Source organism: Hydractinia symbiolongicarpus, chromosome 9 (assembly GCF_029227915.1).
Source record: "Hydractinia symbiolongicarpus strain clone_291-10 chromosome 9, HSymV2.1, whole genome shotgun sequence".
Lineage (NCBI taxonomy): Eukaryota > Metazoa > Cnidaria > Hydrozoa > Anthoathecata > Hydractiniidae > Hydractinia > Hydractinia symbiolongicarpus.
This window is the reverse complement of record NC_079883.1, coordinates 11,896,368-11,912,907: the sequence shown is the minus strand read 5'-3', so window position 1 is coordinate 11,912,907 and position 16,540 is coordinate 11,896,368. Positions and strand designations below refer to the sequence as shown.

The 16,540-nt window shown below is 39.9% G+C and overlaps 10 non-coding genes across 10 annotated transcripts; 3 read left to right on the top strand and 7 right to left on the bottom strand.

Moving 5' to 3' along the window:
- The first annotated feature begins 1,052 nt into the window (after positions 1-1,052).
- LOC130658418 (5S ribosomal RNA) lies at positions 1,053-1,171 on the top strand. The gene has a single exon (XR_008985633.1). It is a non-coding gene; the product is annotated as a 5S ribosomal RNA (ribosomal RNA).
- A 315-nt stretch (positions 1,172-1,486) lies between these two features.
- LOC130660369 (U1 spliceosomal RNA) lies at positions 1,487-1,651 on the bottom strand. Its single transcript, XR_008987568.1, has one exon. It is a non-coding gene; the product is annotated as a U1 spliceosomal RNA (small nuclear RNA).
- A 185-nt stretch (positions 1,652-1,836) lies between these two features.
- Positions 1,837-2,028, bottom strand: LOC130661415 (U2 spliceosomal RNA). Its single transcript, XR_008988608.1, has one exon. It is a non-coding gene; the product is annotated as a U2 spliceosomal RNA (small nuclear RNA).
- A 322-nt stretch (positions 2,029-2,350) lies between these two features.
- Trnar-acg (transfer RNA arginine (anticodon ACG)) lies at positions 2,351-2,423 on the bottom strand. The gene has a single exon. It is a non-coding gene; the product is annotated as a tRNA-Arg (tRNA).
- A 7,468-nt stretch (positions 2,424-9,891) lies between these two features.
- Positions 9,892-10,010, top strand: LOC130658417 (5S ribosomal RNA). Its single transcript, XR_008985632.1, has one exon. It is a non-coding gene; the product is annotated as a 5S ribosomal RNA (ribosomal RNA).
- Positions 10,011-10,338: 328 nt separating this feature from the next.
- On the bottom strand, positions 10,339-10,503 carry LOC130660368 (U1 spliceosomal RNA). The gene has a single exon (XR_008987567.1). It is a non-coding gene; the product is annotated as a U1 spliceosomal RNA (small nuclear RNA).
- Positions 10,504-10,688: 185 nt separating this feature from the next.
- On the bottom strand, positions 10,689-10,880 carry LOC130661414 (U2 spliceosomal RNA). Its single transcript, XR_008988607.1, has one exon. It is a non-coding gene; the product is annotated as a U2 spliceosomal RNA (small nuclear RNA).
- A 322-nt stretch (positions 10,881-11,202) lies between these two features.
- Trnar-acg (transfer RNA arginine (anticodon ACG)) lies at positions 11,203-11,275 on the bottom strand. Its single transcript has one exon. It is a non-coding gene; the product is annotated as a tRNA-Arg (tRNA).
- Positions 11,276-15,743: 4,468 nt separating this feature from the next.
- LOC130658416 (5S ribosomal RNA) lies at positions 15,744-15,862 on the top strand. Its single transcript, XR_008985631.1, has one exon. It is a non-coding gene; the product is annotated as a 5S ribosomal RNA (ribosomal RNA).
- A 328-nt stretch (positions 15,863-16,190) lies between these two features.
- On the bottom strand, positions 16,191-16,355 carry LOC130660367 (U1 spliceosomal RNA). Its single transcript, XR_008987566.1, has one exon. It is a non-coding gene; the product is annotated as a U1 spliceosomal RNA (small nuclear RNA).
- Between the last annotated feature and the right edge of the window lie 185 nt (positions 16,356-16,540).

The window sequence follows — 16,540 nt, the reverse complement described above, 5'->3', positions numbered from 1 at the left end:
AAACTCCGACATCTGGGTGAACTTGTTTCAAAACATTGTAGATGTAAATAGCATAACTTTCCTTTCTCTTTCTCTTGCGTTTCTTTTCACCAGTTCCACCAATCTTTCCTCCTTTTTTGCCGGCTCTTTTTTCACCTTTCTTGGCTACTTTAGGTGCCTGTTTTCCTCCTTTAGCTGCTGCGTCAGACATGGTTAAAAATTTTTGCTACTTAACTTGTAAATAAGCATTAAACTGCAAGTCAAAACTTTTTGTTTATAAGTAAAAAAATCGGATCGAATTCGATCCGAAAACGCCGATACGCAATTTAATTGGTTAAAAAAAAAATCTTTTGTTTAATACTTAATTATGATTGGTTAAAAAAACATGATTTCGATCCTATTTTTATGATGAAAAAACGAGTAAAGTTTATTTCGTTAACACTTACGTTAAATATTCGTACGTTTTTGTATTAACTTACAAATCAAATCGCAGTTATGTCTGGACGTGGAAAAGGTGGAAAAGCTAAGGCTAAAGCCAAGACAAGATCCTCAAGAGCTGGACTTCAATTTCCAGTCGGTAGAGTGCATAGATTCCTTCGTAGAGGGCACTATGCTAACCGAATTGGATCTGGAGCACCAGTTTACTTAGCAGCCGTCTTGGAATATTTATCTGCTGAGATATTGGAGTTGGCTGGTAACGCAGCAAGAGACAACAAAAAAGCTAGGATTATTCCAAGACATTTACAATTGGCTGTTCGTAATGATGAAGAATTAAACAAACTTTTGAGCGGTGTAACCATTGCAGCTGGTGGTGTTTTGCCAAACATTCAAGCTGTCTTACTCCCAAAGAAGAACGACAAAGGACAGAAGAAGTAAACCGCTACACTCAGAAAACAACGGCTATTTTTATAGCCACACATCTTTAAAAAAACATTGTTTTTTTCACAAAACTATAACCTTAAAGTCTAATAGATAATCCATGCATACGCCTTGTCCTAAGTAACTCAAAGAAATTAAATAAAAAAATTTGATCACAACGTCAAAATAAATTGCACGTATTTGCACCTACTAATGTCTACGGCCATACCACGATGAACACACCCGTTCTCGTCTGATCACGGAAGTTAAGCATCGTCGGGCCGGGATAGTACTTGGATGGGGGACCGCCTGGGAACTCCCGGTGTCGTAGGCTTTTCATTTTCATTTGCTGTGATATATTTCTTGTTATAACAATTAAGGAACGTGGCGGTTGTTGAAAGTGTTTCCTATGACATTTTCAGGTGATAGTACGAGAAAAAAGAGCTTTCAAATGCATACAAACTCGATCTATTGCCGATCATCCAATAACCCTGACGGAATGGCAAATAAAATAAAATTCCGCCGCCTTCCGAGGACTTATATCGCAATCACGTTTCGTAACAGCCAAGCGAGGTTTTACCTTAGCGTTTAAGTCACCACCGACATTTGGCCGCGCAACTTTTCTAAGCTCATTCATTTTGACTTAAGGAGGGGGCGAGCGCGGACGCAGGCCCCCACTACCAGAAATTGTACGGTCGAGTTACTGACGTTTGCAGTAATCGCAGAGGTCAGCCCAAGCGTAGTGCAATGCAAGAGCCTCACTCTGGAAGAAAACCCTCATTGATCAGTCTTTACTTCCCCGTCAGGTAAGTATGAGTTGGAACTGCACCGTAGCATGAGGGTACCCTTCAAAGTTTGTTAATGCTTGTGGCTTGAGTGTGTTATAAACTGCCGTGTCGCGGGGCATAGGCTGTATTCTCCCCCAGTGTACGCGTTTTGTTCCCGCCGTAGACTATGCAGAGTGCCGTCGGAAAGAGGACTGCTATTATTCTTTTATTGCTTATGTGGGCCGCCATCGGTAATAGTGCAACACCAAGGCAACCCGTGGTCACGGCGTGAATGAATCCACCTCCATGACCCAAGGCCAAAAATCAGATTAATATACTGACCATTCAGAGAATGGCCTACCAGATATTAAACTGATAAGAACAGATACTACACTTGATCTTAGCCATTAGGCCGAGAAGCGATAAAGAACAAGCGTTGCCATGATAGGCATCGTCCACACACCGTAACTGCTTGTGGAGCATGTCACGTTACTGTAAAGCTTACAACTGTCACCGCGTACGGATGGACGGCGACATAGTAAAAATCACGGCTGTTGATTTAGCCGTAGGATGGAGAGCGACTGTAGCGAGTGGATGGTAACTTACATGAATGCTAACAAAGGCGACGATACTAAGTGCGTGATATTACTTTCCAATATGTCTGCGTACATTCCGTTTATCAACGCATTACGCCAGAACGTGCGCGCGCGTTACACAGTAGACCATGCAGCCGAAATGCGACAGTGCGACCCTGCCAGGAGTCGAACCTGGAATCCCCTGATTCGTAGTCAGATGCCTTATCCATTGGGCCACAGGGCCATGCTTATGACTTCGCCCCATCGTCATTTTGGCTTGCGCATTCGTTTTACTTACGACAGAATTCTTCGTGTTTGTAGCCATGAAAGAAAGGGACTTCTGTGAGTGAATTTTTTTACTGTGGTCTAATAAAAAAGTCGAAACGCAGTGCCCAATATATGAATTGCTCCTAATAGCCGGAAACAGGCCGTGTCGATGATGTAGGCCGACATACGCAACGCAAACCAAAGAACGCTTTATGAAAATCCTAACACGAGCGCGGAAGAAGCCCAAATTAACAGACTAGATGTAATGCTGAAGACCTCAAACTCCAGCAGCTTCTCTTGCAGACTATTGCGTCGTACTACAAATAAAAATTAACATGCTTTCGCATAGTCGCGGCACCCAAAACGGACATTATACGATGTACAGAAACACACATTTCTGTTTTCGCGCCAAATCAATTCCCGGGAGTGGTACTTTTACGTCCGCATACTTCGCACCGTCTTAAATTATATCTCATTTACACGGTAATGTTTAGTATACTTCTACTGTGATAACAAGCATCGTTTATCGTTGGATTGTTGTAAGAAAACATTAAAAATGAGTGAAGCAGCTTCTCCAAAGAAAATCGCACCCAAGAAGAAACCTGCTGCAAAGAAGACAGCTGATCACCCTAAATATGTGGACATGATCAAGGCTGCTATCGCTACCCTAAAGGAACGCGGTGGTTCATCTCGCCAAGCTATTACAAAATATATTCATGCAAATTACAAAGTTGCTGAAAACTCAGATCATCATCTGAAAATGGCTCTTAAACGAGGAGTAACATCAGGCGATTTGATTCAAACTAAAGGCACTGGTGCTTCTGGATCATTCAAGCTAGGTCAGGTAAAAAAAGAAAAACCTAAGAAAAAGGCCGCAGCAAAAAAGCCAACGGCAAAGAAGCCTACTGCAAAGAAAAGTACACCAAAAAAGAAGCCAGCAAAGAAGAGCACGCCAAAGAAAGCAGCAAAGAAGCCTGCCACAAAGAAAGCCTCGGCTAAGAAACCAGCAGCTAAGAAACCCACAAAGAAGCCTGTTGCTAAAAAACCTGCAGCAAAGAAGGTCAAAAAGACTCCCAAAAAGGCAGCAAAGAAGACCGCAAAAAAATAATTTGTGTGTATCTGGCTATTACACTAACAAACGGCTATTTTTATAGCCACACATTTACAAAAAAACATTATCTTGGTACAAAGTTAAACTTGTTTAAGTCACTTAAACAGTTAAAAAAGAGTAAATTTAAGATTAGATTCCCTAAGTTTAAGTATTTTCGTTTTTAAATTTCTTATTTTCTTGCTTTTACTTTTCTTGCCCTTCATATTTTTAACATTGTCAAACTTTATGTAGCATAAAATTTTTATGTAGCATAAAATTTAAACAGAAAGCAGGACAAAGTTTGATATAAAAAGCTAGCCGTAATATTTTTTATGGATGTGTGGCTATAAAAATAGCCGTTTTTTGTTTGGTAAGATGCTTAGGCACGTTCCCCACGAATTCTTCTTGCCAACTGGATGTCTTTAGGCATGATTGTAACTCGTTTTGCGTGAATGGCACACAAGTTAGTATCCTCGAACAAGCCAACAAGGTACGCTTCAGAAGCCTCTTGCAGAGCCATAACGGCTGTGCTCTGGAATCGCAGATCTGTTTTGAAGTCCTGAGCAATTTCTCGCACAAGACGCTGGAAAGGCAACTTGCGGATCAAGAGCTCGGTTGACTTCTGGTATCTTCTGATTTCTCTGAGAGCAACTGTACCAGGTCTGTAACGATGTGGTTTTTTCACTCCTCCAGTAGCTGGTGCGCTTTTCCTCGCAGCTTTAGTGGCGAGTTGTTTTCGTGGAGCCTTTCCTCCAGTAGATTTACGTGCAGTTTGCTTTGTACGAGCCATATTTTAAGAAGTCGATGTAGTACGGATACACAAGACGGTCTAAAATGCACTATCGCGCCAAAGTTTTATTTCTCATATTGATTGACAGCTAAGGTTCAAAACAAACCATTTGATTGGTGCTAAGAAAGTAATTTCTGATTGGCTGCATAATGACATTACGCTCATTACTTTAACATTTTTATAAAATCTGTGTTTTTTGGCTACGGGAAAACGGCTGTATCTTCTGATACACAAAAGCTTTTGACTTTTTTTTTTTTTAGTAAGTAGCAGAAGGTTTGGCGAATTCCAACGATGCCAAATTTATTGCCTTACTGAAACATTAAGACCACGAATTTTTAAAAAAACTACAGTTTTACTTAAAAAAATGTACAAAATGTTCGGAACATTTTGTAATGACGCAACTCTATTGGTTAATTAGGGTGTTTCCACGAGCAGTAGGTAATTTTATGGCCTCTTTTTAAAGCTGTCTGAATTCTGTTAACTCAAACGTTGTTTTTGTACTCGTTCTGTACGCAACTATATCAATATGTCTGGACGCGGAAAAGGAGGTAAAGGATTGGGAAAAGGAGGTGCTAAACGTCACCGAAAAATTCTTCGTGATAACATTCAGGGAATCACAAAACCTGCTATTCGGCGTCTTGCTCGACGAGGTGGTGTCAAACGTATCTCTGGCCTTATCTATGAGGAAACCAGAGGTGTACTGAAGGTTTTCTTAGAGAATGTTATTCGTGATGCTGTAACCTACACAGAGCACGCTAAACGCAAGACCGTTACCGCTATGGATGTTGTTTATGCCTTAAAACGTCAAGGAAGAACTCTTTACGGATTCGGAGGTTAAGCGTTGTCATTGCTCAACAAAAACGGCTATTTTTATAGCCACAAATCTTTTAAAACATTACTTTGTGCACGCTTCCAAATTACACAATGTGTAAAGTCTTGTCACAGTTACATTTATTGCTATACGATACTATGTCATATATGACACAAAAAAAATTTAGAAATACTTTGTAGGGTTAATTTGCCTGGGAGTGTTTCCGTGAAAAGCTGGGTTAAGTTAAATGTAAGCAATAACATGGATCAATGTACTTGTCTTTTCTGCAAGTACAGCTAATAATACGTATGAAAAGTGAAGCTAATCCACACACACATGGGGAAGTATTTTAAATGTAGGCTAGTGTTCTTAAGCACATTATTTAGAAGTTTTATTAACTTCGGTTAACTTGTAGTGACGCCAAGTAAATGTTTTTTTAAAGATGTGTGGTCTTAAAAAAGACCGTTTGTGTTTGGTAGACGTTGGTTTACTTGCTGCTTGTGTATTTTGTGACGGCTTTTGTTCCTTCACTGACTGCGTGTTTTGCAAGTTCTCCAGGCAAGAGAAGACGTACTGCGGTTTGAATTTCACGAGAAGAGATGGTCGACTTTTTGTTTTGAAGAGCCAAACGCGAAGCTTCGGAAGCAATGCGCTCAAAGATGTCGTTGACAAATGAGTTCATGATGCTCATAGCTTTGCTTGAAACTCCGACATCTGGGTGAACTTGTTTCAAAACATTGTAGATGTAAATAGCATAACTTTCCTTTCTCTTTCTCTTGCGTTTCTTTTCACCAGTTCCACCAATCTTTCCTCCTTTTTTGCCGGCTCTTTTTTCACCTTTCTTGGCTACTTTAGGTGCCTGTTTTCCTCCTTTAGCTGCTGCGTCAGACATGGTTAAAAATTTTTGCTACTTAACTTGTAAATAAGCATTAAACTGCAAGTCAAAACTTTTTGTTTATAAGTAAAAAAATCGGATCGAATTCGATCCGAAAACGCCGATACGCAATTTAATTGGTTAAAAAAAAAATCTTTTGTTTAATACTTAATTATGATTGGTTAAAAAAACATGATTTCGATCCTATTTTTATGATGAAAAAACGAGTAAAGTTTATTTCGTTAACACTTGGACTTCAATTTCCAGTCGGTAGAGTGCATAGATTCCTTCGTAGAGGGCACTATGCTAACCGAATTGGATCTGGAGCACCAGTTTACTTAGCAGCCGTCTTGGAATATTTATCTGCTGAGATATTGGAGTTGGCTGGTAACGCAGCAAGAGACAACAAAAAAGCTAGGATTAGCCTCGGCTAAGAAACCAGCAGCTAAGAAACCCACAAAGAAGCCTGTTGCTAAAAAACCTGCAGCAAAGAAGGTCAAAAAGACTCCCAAAAAGGCAGCAAAGAAGACCGCAAAAAAATAATTTGTGTGTATCTGGCTATTACATTAACAAACGGCTATTTTTATAGCCACACATTTACAAAAAAACATTATCTTGGTACAAAGTTAAACTTGTTTAAGTCACTTAAACAGTTAAAAAAGAGTAAATTTAAGATTAGATTCCCTAAGTTTAAGTATTTTCGTTTTTAAATTTCTTATTTTCTTGCTTTTACTTTTCTTGCCCTTCATATTTTTAACATTGTCAAACTTTATGTAGCATAAAATTTTTATGTAGCATAAAATTTAAACAGAAAGCAGGACAAAGTTTGATATAAAAAGCTAGCCGTAATATTTTTTATGGATGTGTGGCTATAAAAATAGCCGTTTTTTGTTTGGTAAGATGCTTAGGCACGTTCCCCACGAATTCTTCTTGCCAACTGGATGTCTTTAGGCATGATTGTAACTCGTTTTGCGTGAATGGCACACAAGTTAGTATCCTCGAACAAGCCAACAAGGTACGCTTCAGAAGCCTCTTGCAGAGCCATAACGGCTGTGCTCTGGAATCGCAGATCTGTTTTGAAGTCCTGAGCAATTTCTCGCACAAGACGCTGGAAAGGCAACTTGCGGATCAAGAGCTCGGTTGACTTCTGGTATCTTCTGATTTCTCTGAGAGCAACTGTACCAGGTCTGTAACGATGTGGTTTTTTCACTCCTCCAGTAGCTGGTGCGCTTTTCCTCGCAGCTTTAGTGGCGAGTTGTTTTCGTGGAGCCTTTCCTCCAGTAGATTTACGTGCAGTTTGCTTTGTACGAGCCATATTTTAAGAAGTCGATGTAGTACGGATACACAAGACGGTCTAAAATGCACTATCGCGCCAAAGTTTTATTTCTCATATTGATTGACAGCTAAGGTTCAAAACAAACCATTTGATTGGTGCTAAGAAAGTAATTTCTGATTGGCTGCATAATGACATTACGCTCATTACTTTAACATTTTTATAAAATCTGTGTTTTTTGGCTACGGGAAAACGGCTGTATCTTCTGATACACAAAAGCTTTTGACTTTTTTTTTTTTTAGTAAGTAGCAGAAGGTTTGGCGAATTCCAACGATGCCAAATTTATTGCCTTACTGAAACATTAAGACCACGAATTTTTAAAAAAACTACAGTTTTACTTAAAAAAATGTACAAAATGTTCGGAACATTTTGTAATGACGCAACTCTATTGGTTAATTAGGGTGTTTCCACGAGCAGTAGGTAATTTTATGGCCTCTTTTTAAAGCTGTCTGAATTCTGTTAACTCAAACGTTGTTTTTGTACTCGTTCTGTACGCAACTATATCAATATGTCTGGACGCGGAAAAGGAGGTAAAGGATTGGGAAAAGGAGGTGCTAAACGTCACCGAAAAATTCTTCGTGATAACATTCAGGGAATCACAAAACCTGCTATTCGGCGTCTTGCTCGACGAGGTGGTGTCAAACGTATCTCTGGCCTTATCTATGAGGAAACCAGAGGTGTACTGAAGGTTTTCTTAGAGAATGTTATTCGTGATGCTGTAACCTACACAGAGCACGCTAAACGCAAGACCGTTACCGCTATGGATGTTGTTTATGCCTTAAAACGTCAAGGAAGAACTCTTTACGGATTCGGAGGTTAAGCGTTGTCATTGCTCAACAAAAACGGCTATTTTTATAGCCACAAATCTTTTAAAACATTACTTTGTGCACGCTTCCAAATTACACAATGTGTAAAGTCTTGTCACAGTTACATTTATTGCTATACGATACTATGTCATATATGACACAAAAAAAATTTAGAAATACTTTGTAGGGTTAATTTGCCTGGGAGTGTTTCCGTGAAAAGCTGGGTTAAGTTAAATGTAAGCAATAACATGGATCAATGTACTTGTCTTTTCTGCAAGTACAGCTAATAATACGTATGAAAAGTGAAGCTAATCCACACACACATGGGGAAGTATTTTAAATGTAGGCTAGTGTTCTTAAGCACATTATTTAGAAGTTTTATTAACTTCGGTTAACTTGTAGTGACGCCAAGTAAATGTTTTTTTAAAGATGTGTGGTCTTAAAAAAGACCGTTTGTGTTTGGTAGACGTTGGTTTACTTGCTGCTTGTGTATTTTGTGACGGCTTTTGTTCCTTCACTGACTGCGTGTTTTGCAAGTTCTCCAGGCAAGAGAAGACGTACTGCGGTTTGAATTTCACGAGAAGAGATGGTCGACTTTTTGTTTTGAAGAGCCAAACGCGAAGCTTCGGAAGCAATGCGCTCAAAGATGTCGTTGACAAATGAGTTCATGATGCTCATAGCTTTGCTTGAAACTCCGACATCTGGGTGAACTTGTTTCAAAACATTGTAGATGTAAATAGCATAACTTTCCTTTCTCTTTCTCTTGCGTTTCTTTTCACCAGTTCCACCAATCTTTCCTCCTTTTTTGCCGGCTCTTTTTTCACCTTTCTTGGCTACTTTAGGTGCCTGTTTTCCTCCTTTAGCTGCTGCGTCAGACATGGTTAAAAATTTTTGCTACTTAACTTGTAAATAAGCATTAAACTGCAAGTCAAAACTTTTTGTTTATAAGTAAAAAAATCGGATCGAATTCGATCCGAAAACGCCGATACGCAATTTAATTGGTTAAAAAAAAAATCTTTTGTTTAATACTTAATTATGATTGGTTAAAAAAACATGATTTCGATCCTATTTTTATGATGAAAAAACGAGTAAAGTTTATTTCGTTAACACTTACGTTAAATATTCGTACGTTTTTGTATTAACTTACAAAACAAATCGCAGTTATGTCTGGACGTGGAAAAGGTGGAAAAGCTAAGGCTAAAGCCAAGACAAGATCCTCAAGAGCTGGACTTCAATTTCCAGTCGGTAGAGTGCATAGATTCCTTCGTAGAGGGCACTATGCTAACCGAATTGGATCTGGAGCACCAGTTTACTTAGCAGCCGTCTTGGAATATTTATCTGCTGAGATATTGGAGTTGGCTGGTAACGCAGCAAGAGACAACAAAAAAGCTAGGATTATTCCAAGACATTTACAATTGGCTGTTCGTAATGATGAAGAATTAAACAAACTTTTGAGCGGTGTAACCATTGCAGCTGGTGGTGTTTTGCCAAACATTCAAGCTGTCTTACTCCCAAAGAAGAACGACAAAGGACAGAAGAAGTAAACCGCTACACTCAGAAAACAACGGCTATTTTTATAGCCACACATCTTTAAAAAAACATTGTTTTTTTCACAAAACTATAACCTTAAAGTCTAATAGATAATCCATGCATACGCCTTGTCCTAAGTAACTCAAAGAAATTAAATAAAAAAATTTGATCACAACGTCAAAATAAATTGCACGTATTTGCACCTACTAATGTCTACGGCCATACCACGATGAACACACCCGTTCTCGTCTGATCACGGAAGTTAAGCATCGTCGGGCCGGGATAGTACTTGGATGGGGGACCGCCTGGGAACTCCCGGTGTCGTAGGCTTTTCATTTTCATTTGCTGTGATATATTTCTTGTTATAACAATTAAGGAACGTGGCGGTTGTTGAAAGTGTTTCCTATGACATTTTCCTACGACATTTTCAGGTGATAGTACGAGAAAAAAGAGCTTTCAAATGCATACAAACTCGGTCTATTGCCGATCATCCAATAACCCTGACGGAATGGCAAATAAAATAAAATTCCGCCGCCTTCCGAGGGATTATATCGCAATCACGTTTCGTAACAGCCAAGCGAGGTTTTACCTTAGCGTTTAAGTCACCACCGACATTTGGCCGCGCAACTTTTCTAAGCTCATTCATTTTGACTTAAGGAGGGGGCGAGCGCGGACGCAGGCCCCCACTACCAGAAATTGTACGGTCGAGTTACTGACGTTTGCAGTAATCGCAGAGGTCAGCCCAAGCGTAGTGCAATGCAAGAGCCTCACTCTGGAAGAAAACCCTCATTGATCAGTCTTTACTTCCCCGTCAGGTAAGTATGAGTTGGAACTGCACCGTAGCATGAGGGTACCCTTCAAAGTTTGTTAATGCTTGTGGCTTGAGTGTGTTATAAACTGCCGTGTCGCGGGGCATAGGCTGTATTCTCCCCCAGTGTACGCGTTTTGTTCCCGCCGTAGACTATGCAGAGTGCCGTCGGAAAGAGGACTGCTATTATTCTTTTATTGCTTATGTGGGCCGCCATCGGTAATAGTGCAACACCAAGGCAACCCGTGGTCACGGCGTGAATGAATCCACCTCCATGACCCAAGGCCAAAAATCAGATTAATATACTGACCATTCAGAGAATGGCCTACCAGATATTAAACTGATAAGAACAGATACTACACTTGATCTTAGCCATTAGGCCGAGAAGCGATAAAGAACAAGCGTTGCCATGATAGGCATCGTCCACACACCGTAACTGCTTGTGGAGCATGTCACGTTACTGTAAAGCTTACAACTGTCACCGCGTACGGATGGACGGCGACATAGTAAAAATCACGGCTGTTGATTTAGCCGTAGGATGGAGAGCGACTGTAGCGAGTGGATGGTAACTTACATGAATGCTAACAAAGGCGACGATACTAAGTGCGTGATATTACTTTCCAATATGTCTGCGTACATTCCGTTTATCAACGCATTACGCCAGAACGTGCGCGCGCGTTACACAGTAGACCATGCAGCCGAAATGCGACAGTGCGACCCTGCCAGGAGTCGAACCTGGAATCCCCTGATTCGTAGTCAGATGCCTTATCCATTGGGCCACAGGGCCATGCTTATGACTTCGCCCCATCGTCATTTTGGCTTGCGCATTCGTTTTACTTACGACAGAATTCTTCGTGTTTGTAGCCATGAAAGAAAGGGACTTCTGTGAGTGAATTTTTTTACTGTGGTCTAATAAAAAAGTCGAAACGCAGTGCCCAATATATGAATTGCTCCTAATAGCCGGAAACAGGCCGTGTCGATGATGTAGGCCGACATACGCAACGCAAACCAAAGAACGCTTTATGAAAATCCTAACACGAGCGCGGAAGAAGCCCAAATTAACAGACTAGATGTAATGCTGAAGACCTCAAACTCCAGCAGCTTCTCTTGCAGACTATTGCGTCGTACTACAAATAAAAATTAACATGCTTTCGCATAGTCGCGGCACCCAAAACGGACATTATACGATGTACAGAAACACACATTTCTGTTTTCGCGCCAAATCAATTCCCGGGAGTGGTACTTTTACGTCCGCATACTTCGCACCGTCTTAAATTATATCTCATTTACACGGTAATGTTTAGTATACTTCTACTGTGATAACAAGCATCGTTTATCGTTGGATTGTTGTAAGAAAACATTAAAAATGAGTGAAGCAGCTTCTCCAAAGAAAATCGCACCCAAGAAGAAACCTGCTGCAAAGAAGACAGCTGATCACCCTAAATATGTGGACATGATCAAGGCTGCTATCGCTACCCTAAAGGAACGCGGTGGTTCATCTCGCCAAGCTATTACAAAATATATTCATGCAAATTACAAAGTTGCTGAAAACTCAGATCATCATCTGAAAATGGCTCTTAAACGAGGAGTAACATCAGGCGATTTGATTCAAACTAAAGGCACTGGTGCTTCTGGATCATTCAAGCTAGGTCAGGTAAAAAAAGAAAAACCTAAGAAAAAGGCCGCAGCAAAAAAGCCAACGGCAAAGAAGCCTACTGCAAAGAAAAGTACACCAAAAAAGAAGCCAGCAAAGAAGAGCACGCCAAAGAAAGCAGCAAAGAAGCCTGCCACAAAGAAAGCCTCGGCTAAGAAACCAGCAGCTAAGAAACCCACAAAGAAGCCTGTTGCTAAAAAACCTGCAGCAAAGAAGGTCAAAAAGACTCCCAAAAAGGCAGCAAAGAAGACCGCAAAAAAATAATTTGTGTGTATCTGGCTATTACATTAACAAACGGCTATTTTTATAGCCACACATTTACAAAAAAACATTATCTTGGTACAAAGTTAAACTTGTTTAAGTCACTTAAACAGTTAAAAAAGAGTAAATTTAAGATTAGATTCCCTAAGTTTAAGTATTTTCGTTTTTAAATTTCTTATTTTCTTGCTTTTACTTTTCTTGCCCTTCATATTTTTAACATTGTCAAACTTTATGTAGCATAAAATTTTTATGTAGCATAAAATTTAAACAGAAAGCAGGACAAAGTTTGATATAAAAAGCTAGCCGTAATATTTTTTATGGATGTGTGGCTATAAAAATAGCCGTTTTTTGTTTGGTAAGATGCTTAGGCACGTTCCCCACGAATTCTTCTTGCCAACTGGATGTCTTTAGGCATGATTGTAACTCGTTTTGCGTGAATGGCACACAAGTTAGTATCCTCGAACAAGCCAACAAGGTACGCTTCAGAAGCCTCTTGCAGAGCCATAACGGCTGTGCTCTGGAATCGCAGATCTGTTTTGAAGTCCTGAGCAATTTCTCGCACAAGACGCTGGAAAGGCAACTTGCGGATCAAGAGCTCGGTTGACTTCTGGTATCTTCTGATTTCTCTGAGAGCAACTGTACCAGGTCTGTAACGATGTGGTTTTTTCACTCCTCCAGTAGCTGGTGCGCTTTTCCTCGCAGCTTTAGTGGCGAGTTGTTTTCGTGGAGCCTTTCCTCCAGTAGATTTACGTGCAGTTTGCTTTGTACGAGCCATATTTTAAGAAGTCGATGTAGTACGGATACACAAGACGGTCTAAAATGCACTATCGCGCCAAAGTTTTATTTCTCATATTGATTGACAGCTAAGGTTCAAAACAAACCATTTGATTGGTGCTAAGAAAGTAATTTCTGATTGGCTGCATAATGACATTACGCTCATTACTTTAACATTTTTATAAAATCTGTGTTTTTTGGCTACGGGAAAACGGCTGTATCTTCTGATACACAAAAGCTTTTGACTTTTTTTTTTTTTAGTAAGTAGCAGAAGGTTTGGCGAATTCCAACGATGCCAAATTTATTGCCTTACTGAAACATTAAGACCACGAATTTTTAAAAAAACTACAGTTTTACTTAAAAAAATGTACAAAATGTTCGGAACATTTTGTAATGACGCAACTCTATTGGTTAATTAGGGTGTTTCCACGAGCAGTAGGTAATTTTATGGCCTCTTTTTAAAGCTGTCTGAATTCTGTTAACTCAAACGTTGTTTTTGTACTCGTTCTGTACGCAACTATATCAATATGTCTGGACGCGGAAAAGGAGGTAAAGGATTGGGAAAAGGAGGTGCTAAACGTCACCGAAAAATTCTTCGTGATAACATTCAGGGAATCACAAAACCTGCTATTCGGCGTCTTGCTCGACGAGGTGGTGTCAAACGTATCTCTGGCCTTATCTATGAGGAAACCAGAGGTGTACTGAAGGTTTTCTTAGAGAATGTTATTCGTGATGCTGTAACCTACACAGAGCACGCTAAACGCAAGACCGTTACCGCTATGGATGTTGTTTATGCCTTAAAACGTCAAGGAAGAACTCTTTACGGATTCGGAGGTTAAGCGTTGTCATTGCTCAACAAAAACGGCTATTTTTATAGCCACAAATCTTTTAAAACATTACTTTGTGCACGCTTCCAAATTACACAATGTGTAAAGTCTTGTCACAGTTACATTTATTGCTATACGATACTATGTCATATATGACACAAAAAAAATTTAGAAATACTTTGTAGGGTTAATTTGCCTGGGAGTGTTTCCGTGAAAAGCTGGGTTAAGTTAAATGTAAGCAATAACATGGATCAATGTACTTGTCTTTTCTGCAAGTACAGCTAATAATACGTATGAAAAGTGAAGCTAATCCACACACACATGGGGAAGTATTTTAAATGTAGGCTAGTGTTCTTAAGCACATTATTTAGAAGTTTTATTAACTTCGGTTAACTTGTAGTGACGCCAAGTAAATGTTTTTTTAAAGATGTGTGGTCTTAAAAAAGACCGTTTGTGTTTGGTAGACGTTGGTTTACTTGCTGCTTGTGTATTTTGTGACGGCTTTTGTTCCTTCACTGACTGCGTGTTTTGCAAGTTCTCCAGGCAAGAGAAGACGTACTGCGGTTTGAATTTCACGAGAAGAGATGGTCGACTTTTTGTTTTGAAGAGCCAAACGCGAAGCTTCGGAAGCAATGCGCTCAAAGATGTCGTTGACAAATGAGTTCATGATGCTCATAGCTTTGCTTGAAACTCCGACATCTGGGTGAACTTGTTTCAAAACATTGTAGATGTAAATAGCATAACTTTCCTTTCTCTTTCTCTTGCGTTTCTTTTCACCAGTTCCACCAATCTTTCCTCCTTTTTTGCCGGCTCTTTTTTCACCTTTCTTGGCTACTTTAGGTGCCTGTTTTCCTCCTTTAGCTGCTGCGTCAGACATGGTTAAAAATTTTTGCTACTTAACTTGTAAATAAGCATTAAACTGCAAGTCAAAACTTTTTGTTTATAAGTAAAAAAATCGGATCGAATTCGATCCGAAAACGCCGATACGCAATTTAATTGGTTAAAAAAAAAATCTTTTGTTTAATACTTAATTATGATTGGTTAAAAAAACATGATTTCGATCCTATTTTTATGATGAAAAAACGAGTAAAGTTTATTTCGTTAACACTTACGTTAAATATTCGTACGTTTTTGTATTAACTTACAAATCAAATCGCAGTTATGTCTGGACGTGGAAAAGGTGGAAAAGCTAAGGCTAAAGCCAAGACAAGATCCTCAAGAGCTGGACTTCAATTTCCAGTCGGTAGAGTGCATAGATTCCTTCGTAGAGGGCACTATGCTAACCGAATTGGATCTGGAGCACCAGTTTACTTAGCAGCCGTCTTGGAATATTTATCTGCTGAGATATTGGAGTTGGCTGGTAACGCAGCAAGAGACAACAAAAAAGCTAGGATTATTCCAAGACATTTACAATTGGCTGTTCGTAATGATGAAGAATTAAACAAACTTTTGAGCGGTGTAACCATTGCAGCTGGTGGTGTTTTGCCAAACATTCAAGCTGTCTTACTCCCAAAGAAGAACGACAAAGGACAGAAGAAGTAAACCGCTACACTCAGAAAACAACGGCTATTTTTATAGCCACACATCTTTAAAAAAACATTGTTTTTTTCACAAAACTATAACCTTAAAGTCTAATAGATAATCCATGCATACGCCTTGTCCTAAGTAACTCAAAGAAATTAAATAAAAAAATTTGATCACAACGTCAAAATAAATTGCACGTATTTGCACCTACTAATGTCTACGGCCATACCACGATGAACACACCCGTTCTCGTCTGATCACGGAAGTTAAGCATCGTCGGGCCGGGATAGTACTTGGATGGGGGACCGCCTGGGAACTCCCGGTGTCGTAGGCTTTTCATTTTCATTTGCTGTGATATATTTCTTGTTATAACAATTAAGGAACGTGGCGGTTGTTGAAAGTGTTTCCTATGACATTTTCCTACGACATTTTCAGGTGATAGTACGAGAAAAAAGAGCTTTCAAATGCATACAAACTCGATCTATTGCCGATCATCCAATAACCCTGACGGAATGGCAAATAAAATAAAATTCCGCCGCCTTCCGAGGACTTATATCGCAATCACGTTTCGTAACAGCCAAGCGAGGTTTTACCTTAGCGTTTAAGTCACCACCGACATTTGGCCGCGCAACTTTTCTAAGCTCATTCATTTTGACTTAAGGAGGGGGCGAGCGCGGACGCAGGCCCCCACTACCAGAAATTGTACGGTCGAGTTACTGACGTTTGCAGTAATCGCAGAGGTCAGCCCAAGCGTAGTGCAATGCAAGAGCCTCACTCTGGAAGAAAACCCTCATTGATCAGTCTTTACTTCCCCGTCAGGTAAGTATGAGTTGGAACTGCACCGTAGCATGAGGGTACCCTTCAAAGTTTGTTAATGCTTGTGGCTTGAGTGTGTTATAAACTGCCGTGTCGCGGGGCATAGGCTGTATTCTCCCCCAGTGTACGCGTTTTGTTCCCGCCGTAGACTATGCAGAGTGCCGTCGGAAAGAGGACTGCTATTATTCTTTTATTG